This window comes from Oryx dammah, unplaced genomic scaffold (genome assembly GCF_014754425.2).
Source record: "Oryx dammah isolate SB20612 unplaced genomic scaffold, SCBI_Odam_1.1 HiC_scaffold_8, whole genome shotgun sequence".
In the NCBI taxonomy this organism is placed as follows: Eukaryota; Metazoa; Chordata; class Mammalia; order Artiodactyla; family Bovidae; genus Oryx; species Oryx dammah.
In genome coordinates, this window is record NW_024070192.1 from 2,384,560 (window position 1) to 2,398,342 (window position 13,783).

Below are 13,783 nucleotides of genomic sequence, written 5' to 3' on the forward strand. Positions count from 1 at the left end.
GGAGTGTGTGTGTTTGGATTGGGGTGACAGGCACGTACATTAGTGACCCCTGGAGTGTGGAAAGTTACAGAACATTGTTTTGCTGTGTTGCTCACAAAACTTTGCCTGAACCTGTCCATGGCTTCACTGAAATGGTAGGGTCTAGGGTCTCGGAACCCAGGCTTCCAACCACAGCTAAGACAGCTGACCCAAGGAGGATCTGTCCACTATAGATTAGGAGTGTTGTAGAGTCTCTGCTGAGTAAGCAACACGGAGAGCGTAATCTCTGGTGATGACCAGCAGACCTTGAAGGTGATACAGCCACGAGGATACAGTTTACATTGGACCCAACGATCAGAAGAAGCTGGTCACCTCAGAGAAGAGCCAGGAAAGAGGCAGAGAGCAACAGAGGATGAAGACAGCTTTCAGTGTTGGGAAGACAGAGCGAAAAGGGCTGGGCCCTGGGGACTTCTTGGTTTCCATCTTTACAAGCCCGGGCTCACTGTGGCCCTTTGTCTGCAGGTTTTCCTACTGTATCCTTATAGGATGCTGGTAAGGATACAGTAGACAACCTTGGGCTGGGTCTTCAGAGGTTTGTTATGCTTTTCATAATCAGAGAAGCAGAAGAGAGGCCTTTTAGGCAGAAACCATAGTTTGTTCATGGGGCTTCCCTGGTGGCTCCTTGGTAAACAGTCTGCACGCCAGTACAGGAGATGTGGGTTCAGTTCTTGGGCTGGGAAGAGCCCTTGGAGAAGGAAATGGCAACCCACTCCAGTATTCCTGCCTGGGAAATCCCATGGACAGAGGAGCCTGGAGAGCTGTAGTCCACGAGGTCGAAAAGAGTCAGACCCAACTTCGTGACTAAAGAATAACAACAACAGTTTGTTCAAAGGCACAAGAGCATAGACCTTCTGAAGGTGAGCTAGTTCAGAAGATGCTCTTGTCAAGCACCATATAAAACCTTGGTGAGACCCCCAGTCCTGATGATGAAAGTGTAAGGAAGAGAAATTGAGTGAGTATTTGGAACAAAACTGCACTTACAGGTCTAATAGTTGGCAACAATGGAGAGCATGGATTCTACCCCACTTCTGAGAATTCCTCTAAGAATAATAAAACTCTCATGTCCAGTTGTCAGCATCCACCAAGCCACCTGGCATTTCATAGGTATTCAGTAAATATGTGAGGTATGATATTGTCTCCCCTTTCCTATGCCTCTACAACCAGTCCACAGCCAGCAGTAAACACGGGCTTATTACAAATTAAGGTCCAAGTTGTGTACTTCAAAGGCAAATGCTGAAGCATGCAGGGTATTTGCAATAAGAAGTTCAAGTTCTCTTCCACCATGAATAATAAACTGGCTTCCAGTTGGCCAATCGCCATTCCCTTCCAGAAGCCAACTGGCACCTGGCTCACCCCCGTCCCTCTTGGAATTTACAGATGTGTGCTGGGCAGTGTGGGAAAGGGTGTCTGACAGCAGCAATTAGTTTATTCCTGGGGTAAACAGTCGACATGGAAGGATAACTGCAGCAAGAAATTCGTTTCCTATTGCAGTGTGAATAACCTGCGGGCAGCCAGTTGGCGGGTTGCCCCACAAATCTCCAAAAGGAGGATTGGCAAGTGTTTTGCATCTGTGCCCAGGAGGGATTTGCAGATGCCTGCTTGGGAGGGCAGGAAAGTCGGCAGGGTGAGGGGAGGGCTGTGTTTTTACTTAGGTTTGCAAAGTCCAGGATGCTTTTCTGGGGGGCGGGGGCTTAAAGCAGAAGGAAGGATTCTGATCTATGTAAAGGGCATGCTGGTTTCTTTTTAAGAAGGGAGTTTCAGCTTGACTGCCAGCTGGCATCTGGTCGACCCAGCTATAGGGCCAACACACGCACACAGGCGGCAGAGTCACTTGCTCCTTCTGACTGTGCTGTTTGCTGCCTGTGACCGGACTGGGCTTGCTGGAACCTGAAACGACCTGTCCCTCCGAGCTGGGGCGGAGGGCAGCCTCAAGCCTGTCTCGCGCAGCCTGGGGTGAGCAGCCTCTACCACCCTTTTCCCAGGGGCTTTCTCACCAGCCTGGCTGTTTCCCGCATTTGTAAGGTGTGGCAGCCCTTGTTATTGTGGTTGCGTTTGCTTTATATGAGAACACGGACCCAAGAGCCTGCTTTTTTCATGTGGGTTTCCTGAATCTGTTCCTCTCCCCAGTGGGGACGATCATTTGCAAGGTCAAGCCAAGTAGCAGCAATGACATGTTTGTGTATAGCCTGTTCTTTTAGGATTTTTGTGTAATTATGTTTTAGTATTTCCATAGGAATTTTTTTTCTAGAGTTTTTTTTTGTTTCTTGTTTTTGATGTGGACCATTTAAAAAGACTTTATTGAATTTGTTACCATATTGCTTCTGTTTGATGTTTTGAATTTTTGGCCGTGAGACACGTGGGATCTTATCTCCCTGACTGGGGATCAAACCCGCACCCCCAGCTTTGAGGGTGACATCTGAACCACGGAACCTCCAGGCAAGTCCCTCCATGGGAGTCTTACGGAAGGAGTTCTTGGGAAAATCATCAGGGAAATATGTGGCAGAGAGAAAGTTGGAGATCTCAATTCCAGTTTCTAGAGACGGCTTAATCTTTCCATGTCAGGGGAGAGGTGCCAAGTCTTGCTTGACAGATGGGTCATGATCCCTCCCACTGACCGTGCTCCTTCAAGGAATCACTGTGCCCCCTGGCTGGTTCCTGAGCGTCTCTCCCCACCCAGCACTGTGTCTTCTGCATTCATGGCGACTCTGGTCACGTCAAGATCTAAGTCACTGAAGTCACAGAAGACATTGCCCCCTAGGGGGTAGTGGGGGAGGGGTGAACGGGAGACTGAGATGGACGTATACACGCTGCTGCTGCTGCTGCTGCTAAGTTGCCTCAGTCGTGTCCGACTCTGCGTGACCCCATAGACATCAGCCCACCAGGCTCCCCCGTCCGTGGGATTCTCCAGGCAAGAACACTGGATCGGGTTGCCATTTCCTTCTCCAATGCATGAAAGTGAAAAGTGAAAGTGAAGTCACTCAGTCGTGTCGACTCTTAGCGACCCATGGACCGCAGCCCGCCAGGCTCCTCCATCCATTGGATTTTCCAGGCAAGAGTACTGGAGTGGGGTGCCATCGCCTTCTCTCATATACACGCTACTGTATATAAAACAGAGAGCTAATAAAGACCCACCATCGAGCACAGGGAACGACCCAGCACTCTGCAATGACCTACATGGGAAAAGAATCTAAGAGAGGCCATGTGTGTATATAAAACCGATTCACTTTACAACCAAAGCTAACACAACATTGTACAACTGTACTCCAGTAAAAGTAAATTTAAAATAAGACAGATAATCAAAAATGGCCTAATGGATAGCCCCGGGAAGTCTACTGAATATTCTATAGTAAAATAAACGGGAAAAGAACTTGAAAAAGCAGAGATACGCGTGTGTAACGAGCCACTCTGTGCGCTCCGGAGACTGACATGCACTGCGAATCAGCCGCACTCGCGTGAGGTTCTTAAAGGGGACTGAAGCGGCTGAGCCGACAGCCGCGCGGCGGTGCTGGCTCAGTCCCTCAGGCGCGTCAGGCTCCGCGACCCCATGGGCTGCACCCCCCCAGGCTCCTCTGCCCGAGGGATTCTCCAGGCAAGAACACTGGAGTGGGGTGCCATTTCCTTCTCGAGGGGACCTTCCCGACCCAGGGATCAAACCCAGGTCTCCTGCACTGCAGGCGGATTCTTCACTGCTGAGCCACCAGGGAAGCCTTTGTAATATCTTTGCAAGGGGAGATGAAGATGGATATTCTCAGCTCCATAATGTCCTGCTTGATTCGACTCCAGCTCATTGCTAAGCCTGAGCCCACTCTCTGCAGTTCAGTCCTCCTGGCCTTTTCCTCTGACCCTCAAATGCATCAAGATTCCTTTCGGCACAGGACCGCTGCACACTCCATGTTTGCTTCCTGGAATGTCCTTCCCACTAGGCTCTGTGACGGTGGGCTGCTTCTCAGCTTTCAAACCTCAGCTGATGTGCACCCCTTCCCCTGAGCCTCGGGACGTGGTCAGTTCCTCCTGTTACCCCCTCATCGTAGCATCTGTAAACCACTTTCTAAACCCTGATCTTAGCCTGTGATTCTGCATCAGCGGAGCCTACTTCACCCCTTCAGTGAGAACAAGGGCTCTCTTGCAGGCATCTTTCTGCCCCTGGATGATGTAATAGGGAGACTTCCCAGGTGGCTGTAGTGGTAGAGAGTCCCCCTGCCAACGCAGGAGATGCAAGAGACTCGGGTTCGACCCCTGGGTCGGGAAGGTTGGAGTAAGAAATGGCAATCCACTATTCTGTGAATGTTGTCAAGTCAAGAGGGCGGTGCCAAGTTTAAAGCTAAGAAGCAGAAGGCAACGGGACTGAGGCAAACAGTTTGGAAGGAGCTTTGAGGGGGACACTTCAGGGTCAGCATCAATTTTAGCCTGATGGAACTAAAGGACAGGAAGGGAATTTACATCAGCCAGGCTCCGAAGTTCATTTTCAAGCCAAACATTGATCTTGAGGTTCAAAGAGACAGCGTCAGAGAGGTAGATTCACAGATCTCCAAACAAAAGGTGTTTTTTCTTTGCTGGGGTTTGCCCCGTCCTGAGGAGGGGCAGGTCAGGATTGTAGCCCAGAGGCCAAAGGAGAGGACTGCGGCAGTGCCTGGAGCTTGTCACAGCTGAGGGTGAACATTCCTCGGGGAGTTCTGAGTGGTCCTGCAGCAGAAGCGAGTACTGACGGTGTGAATATGTAGAAAAAGAGGAAGCAGAGGAGGAGCAAGAAGCAGAAGAGAAAGAGGAAGAGGAAGAAGGCGGAGGAGGAGGGGAAGGAAAGGAGGGAAGAGATGGAGGAGGAAGAGGAGAAGGGTAACACTTAGTGCCACTCAGAAGTGTCAGGGGAGATGAGTTGGAAAGAGTTGGCAGAAAGGCGGCAAGTCAGGAGAAAAGAGCCCGCAGTTTGAGGGAAGACAGGGGGGCCTTTTAAGAAGGAGGGGGTGGTGAAGGAGGAGGAGAGCAGAGAACCTGTCTTGAGATTTATTCAGAACGAGGTTGCTGATGACCTTGGAAAGGGCAGTGTTACTGGAGTGCTGGGGGACGGAAACCAGAGGTCGGGCTGTAGAGAAGGGGTTTTGAGAAAGGGGGAAGCCAGAGCAGTGTACTCGGTTGGAGTCTTTAAATCTTTCAGCCATCTAAGGAAGTTGCCAAGGGCAAAAACCCATGCCTGCCACGGATCGCTGGGACAGAGTGTTCCCTTCTCCTCATCGCTGTTCGCCGAAAACTCAGGGCCGGCGGATCCCGGCCAGAGGCGCTGAGGGTCAGGACGGGGCTGGACAGCTTGGGAGCAGAGGTGGAGGTGGGTCTGGGCTGTTGTGTGCTGAGCCTCCGGGCAGCGCCCGTTGGCGGGAGTCCATCCCTGGGCCGCCCTTCCCTGGCCCGAGCTGCCGTTATTGTTAGCTTCTCATTTCCAGGAGCCCTAAATCTATCCCAGGGTATAAAGCTGGTGTTGGGAGCGTGATCTAATTAATGCCTTTTGCTTTATCTGAATTCAATGGCAGAGGAAAGGCTGGCTTTGGATGTTCATCTCTCGGGCTGAGTGGTGGTACCAGAACAGCAAGCACTTCGGTTTAGGAGGGAGGAGCCTGCTGCCTGCTGGACGAGGACAGGGGTCTGGGGGGAGGGTGGGAACCAGCAGGAGTTAGGTTTACGGGCTTCCTGGGCAGCTCACACGGTAAAGAATCCACCTGCAGTGCAGGAGACCCGGGTTCCATCCCTGGGTCGGGAAGATCCCGTGGAGAAGGGCATGGCTACCCACCCAGTATTCTTGCTGGAAAATCCCACGGGCAGACGGGCTACAGTCCATGGGGTCGCACAGAATCGGACATGATTCTTCAGGTTTACCAGCAAGAGGTAGGCCATGGATGTCATCGGCACAGGTGGTCTAGTTTAGGGTCAGGAAGGCCACGGATGCAGAATCTTCATCAGAAGTCAGCAATCCAGAGATCGTGTTCATCAGGCTTTGGGAAGGAGCAGGTTAGTGTCTTTGATAGGGAGGCAGCCCTGGCTGTATGGCTGACGATAGGTGCAGAGGCCCCTCTGCCTCCTACGGCGTAACCCCCGGCGCGGGCGGGCGCCAGCGGTCCTCGCTTGCTCTCCTGTGGACTTAGTGTCCCTTGGGGCTGTCAGGCGACCTGCTGGATCAGTGAGGTTCATCTTCGCAGAGTCCTAGGCTTCTGCTTGTTAGAATCTTCCTTTGCTGGGAAACCACACGCATTTGGAAGAGTCGCAACAGATAAACAGAGAGACCTCCAGCTTGGGTTTGGATGGTTTCCTGCTCTCTGCCTTGTCAGGATCGCAGTGAGCGAGCTCCTACGACTATTATAGGGGCTTTCCGGACTGGCCCCTCGCAGCCCCTGCCTTTCTAGTGCATCCCAACGGTTTCTGCTGTCTTCTGGAGTCAAGCGAGACAGCTATCACGCTCTTCTGCCTTGCGGGTACGAACTGGGTCTTATTCTTGAGTATAATATTACACATCATTCAGGAAAACAATCACGTGTGGAAGCTCGCCATGACTTATAACTTTAGGCTACAGGAAGCAAGCCGTTGACCCACACCTTCTTGGGAAGATAAAGATAGGCAGCCACTCCTGAGCTTTTCTGCAAGGTTTGTCCCAATTTTGCAAATGTCCCTGTTCCCTCGAGGGATAGTCAGCAAGTGGGACTGCAGTTTGCAGTCTGCAAATCTGGGCCATGCGGAGAGTGCAGAGAGTGATAAATGCTGGAAGCAGTGTGGATGGGATTTATGGTCACCTCAAAGAGGCTGTTCTGTATGAAGTGTCCTGCAAAAGCTAGAGTCTTTGAAAAAGTTCCATGGTTTAGAGGTGAACTTTTTCTTTAATATTTTTGAAGTGTAATTGATTTGCAATGTTGTATTAATTTCTGCCATCAGCTCAGTTCAGTTGCTCAGTCGTGTCCGACTCTTTGTGACCCCATGGACTGCAGCACTCCAGGCTTCCCTGTCCATCAGCAACTCCTGGAGCTTGCTCAAACTCATCTCCATCGAGTTGGTGATGCCATCCAACCACCTCATTCTCTGTCATCCCTTCTCCTCCTGCCTTCAGTCTTTCCTAGCATCAGGGTCTTTTCTGATAAGTCAGTTTTTCACATCAAGTGGCCAAAGTATAGCTTCAGCATCAGTCCTTCCAATGAATATTCAGGACTGATTTCTTTTAGGATTGACTAGTTGGCTCTCCTTGCAGTCCAAGGGACTCTGAAAAGTCTCCTCTAACACCACAGTTCAAAAGCATCAATTCTTCAGTGCTCAGTTTTCTTTATAGTCCAACCCTCACATCCATACATGACTACTGGAAAAACCAAAGCTTTGACTAGACAGACCTTTGTTGGCAAAGAAATTTCTCTGCTTTTTAATATGCTGTCTAGGTTTGTCATAGCTTTTCTTCCAAGGAGCAAGCATCTTTTAATTTCATGGCTGCAGTCACTATCTGCAGTGATTTTGGAGCCCAAGAAAATAGTCTGTCACTGTTTCCATTGTTTCCCCATCTATTTGCCATGAAGTGATCGGAACAGGTTCCATGATCTTTGCTTTCTGAATGTTGAGTTTTAAGCCAGTTTTTTCATTCTCCTCTTTCACTTTCATCTAAAGTCTCTTTAGTTCTTCTTCACTTTCTGCCATAAGAGTGGTGTCATCTGCATATCTGAGGTTGTTGATACTTCTCCCGGCAATCTTGGTTCCAGCTTATGCTTCATCCAGTCTGGCATTTCGCATGATGTGCTCTGCATACAAGTTAAATAAGCAGGGTGACAATATACAGCCTTGACGTATTCCTTTCCCAATTTGGAACCAGTCCATTGTTCCATGACCGGTTCTAACTGTTGCTTCTTCACCTGCATATAGGTTTCTTGCAGTACTGGGGTGCAATCTCAAAAATGACAGAATGATCTCTGTTTGTTTCCAAGGCACACCATTCAACTTTTGCCATACGGCAAAGTAATTCAGTTTCTTTTTCATATTCTTTTCCATTCTGATTTATCACAAAGTCTTGAGTAGAGTTCCCCGTGATAGAGATGACCTTTTATTCTTATTCAAAGCAGGCACTTCTAAATCAACCTGGAACAGTTAGAAAAAGCTTCACAGAGGAAATGGTAACTTAGATGATTCTTGGAAAACAGTCACAGATCAGCCATGTTGATGATGGGTGAATCAAGCAGGAAGAAGAAGCTTGGAAATTCTAGGCTAAGGAAACAAAATAGCTTTGTGACATTTTCGTAGAAGTTCTGCAGTTCTGAGGAATAAGCCTTGTGAGGGAGCATGGTTGGGGGATATGATTCACTTTGTGTATCTTTGCCAGGAGCTTGGGTGTTTACCCTGGGCCTGAAGGAGAATCACCGAAGCCTTGTCTGCGAGGATAAACTGGGGATTACTTGGCCATATTTGGACTTTTACAAAGCTGACTGTCGCTAATGTATGAGAATAAGGATACTCAGAGAGAGAAGGGAGAAGACGATAGATTTATGCGCTTGCCTTGTAAGAAAAGCAATGAGTTCCTTTTTGTGTATAGTGTTAGGTAGTGATCTAATTTCACTCTTTTACATGTAGCTGTCCACCTCACTGCTGCTCATATATCTTGACAAAACCATAATTCAAAAAGGACACATATATAAAAACAGCCTAGATGTCCAATAACAGATGAGTGGAAAAAAAGATGTGATACGGATATATGATGGAATATTACTCAGCCACAAAAAGGAATGAAATTGGGTCATTTGTAGGGATGTAGATGGGCCTGGAGACTGTCATACAGAGAGTGAAGTAAATCAGAGAGAGAAAAACAAACATATATTCCACATAGATTGTGGAATAAAACAGTATTTGTTTTATTTGTTATATATAAAACAATATATATTCCACATATATTGTTAATATTCCACAATATTAGCACATATATGTGGAATCTAGAAAAACGGTACAGATGAACATATTTCAGGGCAGGGATAGGGACACAGACATACAGAATGGCCACATGGACAGGTGGCAGAAGGGGAGTTTGGGGCAAATGGAGAGCGTGGTACCGCCATGTGTATGCCACGATGTGTAAACAGCTAGCTAGTGGGCAGCTGCTCTGCAGCTCAGGGAGCTCAGCTCTGTGCTCTGTGATGACCTAGGGGGTGGAAGAGGGGGCAGGGAGAGAGGGAGGCTCAAGAGGGAGCGGGCATAATGTATACAAACAGCTGATTCACATTGTCGTACAGCGGAAACAGACAGCATTGCAAAGAAATTATACTCGAGTGAAAAAAAGGAAAACAATGAGTCCCAGACGTTACCAGTGACCCTAGAGAGGAGGGGATGATTGCAACAGTGTTTAGGGCCTGCCGGCTGTTAGTTAAGGAAGGTGTAGAGAAAGGAGAAATCCACCATGGTTTCTAAAATTCTGGTTCATACAGCTGTGTTGAAGTCAGTAGCCAAGATCAGCAAATACAAAGATGGGTTTGGGAAAGAGCGATGAATGATGTGTTGTCTTGGACAAGTTGAACTTAACTATTTTGGACGTTGAGTGGAGGCATCCAGGAGACGGAACTACAGGGTCTAGAGTCTGGGTGAGAGGATCAGGTCAGTGATGTAAATTTGGAATCATAAGCATTGACGTTGGTTGAAAAATTCTTCCCCAAGAGAGCGTGTAGATTGACTACAGATCACTGTCAAGGATGAAGCCTTGAAGAACAGCAGCACTTAGGGAATAAGCAGAGAATTATGAGTGCCGTGAGGAAAAGAGGTCTCCAGCAACACAGCAGTGAGAGATGCCTTAATAGTTGCAGAATCCATGGAAGGAGAGATTTTGTAGAAAAAGAAAGTGGGCAAGATTGAGGATGAGAGAAGGGGAAGACAGAGGACGGATGGCTGGATGGCATCCCCGACTCAGTGGACATGAGTGAGCAAACTCGGGGTACACTGAAGGATGGGGAAGCCTGGCTGCCGCAGCCCATGGAGTCGCAGGGGGTGGATATAGCAGCTGAATAACAGCAAGAGTGGCAGAGGAAGACACCGCAGACAGATCCAGCCGGCAGAATCTCACCGCAAAGCCTCAGGGCCCGGTGTTCAGAGACTGAGCTCACCTGCCGGGCAAGGGGACTTTCGCCAGGTCTTCAGGTAGATTTCTTTCTTTTTTTTTAACTGTGGACATTGAGAGTGTTCATCAATTTGGTGTACATGGAATGTCAATCTTCTTATTCCGTCTTTCCTAAAGCATACACTCTGTCCATATTAAAAGCCTCTGCGTTTTGGTCGTCTATTCTATGTTCCTAAGTAGTTTGCATTTGTATGGATTTTTTTCTCCTTCAGTAGACTTACTGTTTCTCAACGGTTTTAATAACATGTTTTATCTCTTTTTTAAAAATTGCAACCCAATATTCAGTCAAAGGATCTCACATAGTAGGTGTTCTAGATAAAAAGTTTCGAGACTCTTTAAAAAAAAAAGAACCTAAGCAATTGCTGAAAGATCTCCAGAAACATTCTTTTTCAGCCTCATTTCGATGGATCGTCAGTTTGGGAACATTTGTTCCAAACAACCACATTCTCAGTGACACAGAGACAAGTGTCAGAGAGAGAGAGTTTGAAAGATGTATTTTTCTCAGGCTGTGAATCTGGCCAGTACGAAGGCTTGTTCATTTGACTTTTCCTAATTGGAGTGATAAGGAGAAGAGTAACCTGATTTTTGTCATCCTGATGATAACCGAAGACTGTCAGAATGTGCTTGTGTAATACAGTCATTAGAAATGACAAAACTTCATGATTTACTGAGTACCTGTGGTATTAGCTGTCATTTACTCATAGTGTTTGGGAGGCCAGGCCCTGTGCTAAACTCCACAGTGCTTTAAAAAATTTTAAATTAATTAATTTTATTGGCGTATCATTGCTTTGCAATGTTGTGCTAATTTCTGCTGTACAGCAATGTGAAGTAGCCATATGTCCACATATATCCCCCTCCCTCTTGGGCCTCCTTCCCCACCGCACCCCACCTCTGTAGATCATCACAGAGCACCGAGCTGAGTTCCCCGGGTTACACAGCAGCTTCCACGAGCTGTTTGCTTACACATGGTGGTGCACGTAAATAGACATTTCTCCAAAAAAGAGATACAGATGCCCAAGAGGCGCATGAATAGGTGCACAACATCACTAACTATTAGAGCAATGCCAATCACAAATGCAGTTAGGTAGCCCTCACACCAGTCAGAATGGCTATCATCAAAAAATCTACAAATAGTAAATTCTAGAGAAGGTGTGGAGAAAAGGAAACCCTCCTGCACTGTTGGTGCGAATTGTAAATTAATGCAGCTGCTGTAGAGAACAGTGTGCTGCTGCTGCTGAGTCGCTTCAGTCGTGTCCGACTCTGTGCGGCCCCATAGACGGCAGCCCACCAGGCTCCCCCATCCCTGGGCTTCTCCAGGCAAGAACACTGGAGTAGGTTGCCATTTCCTTCTCCAGTGCATGAAAGTGAAAGGGAAGTCGCTCACTCGTGTCCGACTCTTCGAGATCCCACCGACTGCAGCCCACCACGCTCCTCCGTCCATGGGATTGTCCAGGTGAGAGTACTGGAGCAGGGTGCCATTGCAAGAGAACAGTGTAGAAATTCCCTAAAAACCTAAATATAGAGCCACCGTACGATTCAGAGGGCTTCTCTGGTGGCTCAGAATCCGCCTGCAGTACAGGAGACCCAGGTTCGATCCCTGGGTCGGGAAGATCCCCTGGAGAAGGGAATGGCAACCCACTCCAGTATTCTTGCCTGGAGAATTCCATGGATGGAGGAGCCTACAGTCCATGGAGTCACAAAGAGTCAGATGCAACTGAGTGATTAACACTTTCACATTCATACAACACAGAAATCCCATTACTGAGCTTATACCCAGAGAAAACTATAATTATAGTGCTTTATAACCTTAAATTTCAGGTACTGTTCACTCCAGTGTCCTGTGATGGAGGAAGCCGAGACATAAAAGGTCAGAGCATTCTGGCCTCAGTCACACAGTCAGGGAAGGAACAGCCCAGGCTCCGAGTTCCCAGCCTCTTGACCCCAAAGCGCCTGCATATGTGACACTTAATGATTTCATTTCTTCTTCACGGAATCCTGGAAGGTAAGTATCGGCAGCACTGCTTTACTGATGGCGAGCCAGAGCTCTGATAAGTTCAGCGCGTTGTCCGAGATCACACAGGCCATAAATAGTGGCGCTGCCTTTCCAGTTTAGATCATCGATCCAAGCCCTTTCTCTTTCTGCCGTGTTTTTCTGGCCCCTGGAAGTGTTCCATCTTCATGAACTGTCATGGGCTTTACTGATAGTGGGGAAAATGAGAAGACTCCAAGGCTGGCCACGTCCCAGGAGATGAGCTCATCCTTCTCCGAATCGCCTGGAGAGGCTGAAGCTCTTCCTGCTTGGTATCAAGCTGAAGAAGAAGGTTCTTTTGGAAACAATGTTGATATCATTGTAACTGTAACACATGTTCACTGGAGAAAAGCTGGAAGACACAGAGAAGATAAAAAATACCCACTTTTTATTTTAAAATATTCTTTATAAAATGCGTAAATACGCTATTTATTTGTAGCCTTTGTCATTTAAGACATTTCCTTATCTTTAGATATTTTTATACAATATAATCCTTTCCTACAGTATGAACACACAGTACTCTAGTAACTGTATACTGTTAGAGGACAATACCATTACTTATTGAAACATATTAGGTTGATGTTATTGAGGTTAACATCTTTCATTAATGTCTGTGGTGATTTCCTTATGACCAACTCCAATAAACTGAATTCTACGTTGGAGGAATAACTTGATAAGTTCTTTGATATATAGTGATATGCACTGATAAATAGTTCTGTATGTTAGTTATATGGGTTTCCCTGGTGACTCAGAATCTGCCTGCAATGCTGGAGACCTGGGTTTGGCCCCTAGGTTGGGAAGGTCATCTGGAGAAAGGGAATGGTCAGTTTTATATATACACACAGGCACGCGCACACACACGCACGGACATGCACACACAGCCTTTCTGTGCCAAAACCTGTGCCAATTTTTGCCCCTACCTGCAGAGTGTGGTTGTACCCCGCACTCCTGTCAGTTCAGGGGGGGAAAAGTGGGATCTTTGTTGTTTTTGATTGAACTTTTGGTTACAGCTGTGGTCTGCTGAGTCCTGTCCTCCCCCTGAGCTGTGCATGCGCTGGTCTCCATGTCCTAGCACCCCGAAGCCCACTGCCTTCTCTAGTAACAGAGCCTTCATAGATAGGATTCAGTGAACAGCTCTGAGATGAGGAGGTTATCCTGGATTGTCTGGTTGACCTAATGTCATTCAAATATCCTTGGAAGAAGGAAGCAGGAGGGTCAAAGTCAGAGAAAGAAGATGTGAGGTTGGAAGTGGATTTCAGTGAGGAGATGAGCGTCAGCTGCTGACTTTGAAGGTGGAGGAACAGGTCCAAGATCCAAGGAAGGCGGCGGCCTTCAGGAGCTGGTGGAGGCCAGGGACGGGTCCCGTGGAACCTCCAGGAGGAGGGCAGTCCTCTGGACCTGCGTTGGATTTCTGACCTCCAGAGCTTACATGTAACATAAAAAATGATGCTGGGGAGCTCAGCTCGGTGCTCTGTGGTGACCTAGAGGGGGGGGAGGTGCAAGGTAGTGGGAGCCTTAAGAGGGAGGGATATATGTATATCTGTGGCTGAATCACATGTTGTTCAGCAGAAATAACAATAGTGTCAATCAACGATACTCCAATAATA

The 13,783-nt window shown here is 47.8% G+C and overlaps 1 long non-coding RNA gene across 2 annotated transcripts; it reads left to right on the plus strand.

Annotated features, from left to right (window-relative positions):
- The first annotated feature begins 1,862 nt into the window (after positions 1-1,862).
- Positions 1,863-12,838, plus strand: LOC120866613. Of its 2 annotated transcripts, XR_005721718.1 has the most exons (3): positions 1,894-1,992; positions 11,966-12,149; positions 12,314-12,838. It is a non-coding gene; the product is annotated as an uncharacterized LOC120866613 (long non-coding RNA). The 2 variants fall into 2 exon arrangements; XR_005721717.1 differs by having other exon boundaries at positions 1,863-1,992; positions 11,966-12,838.
- Positions 12,839-13,783: the final 945 nt, after the last annotated feature.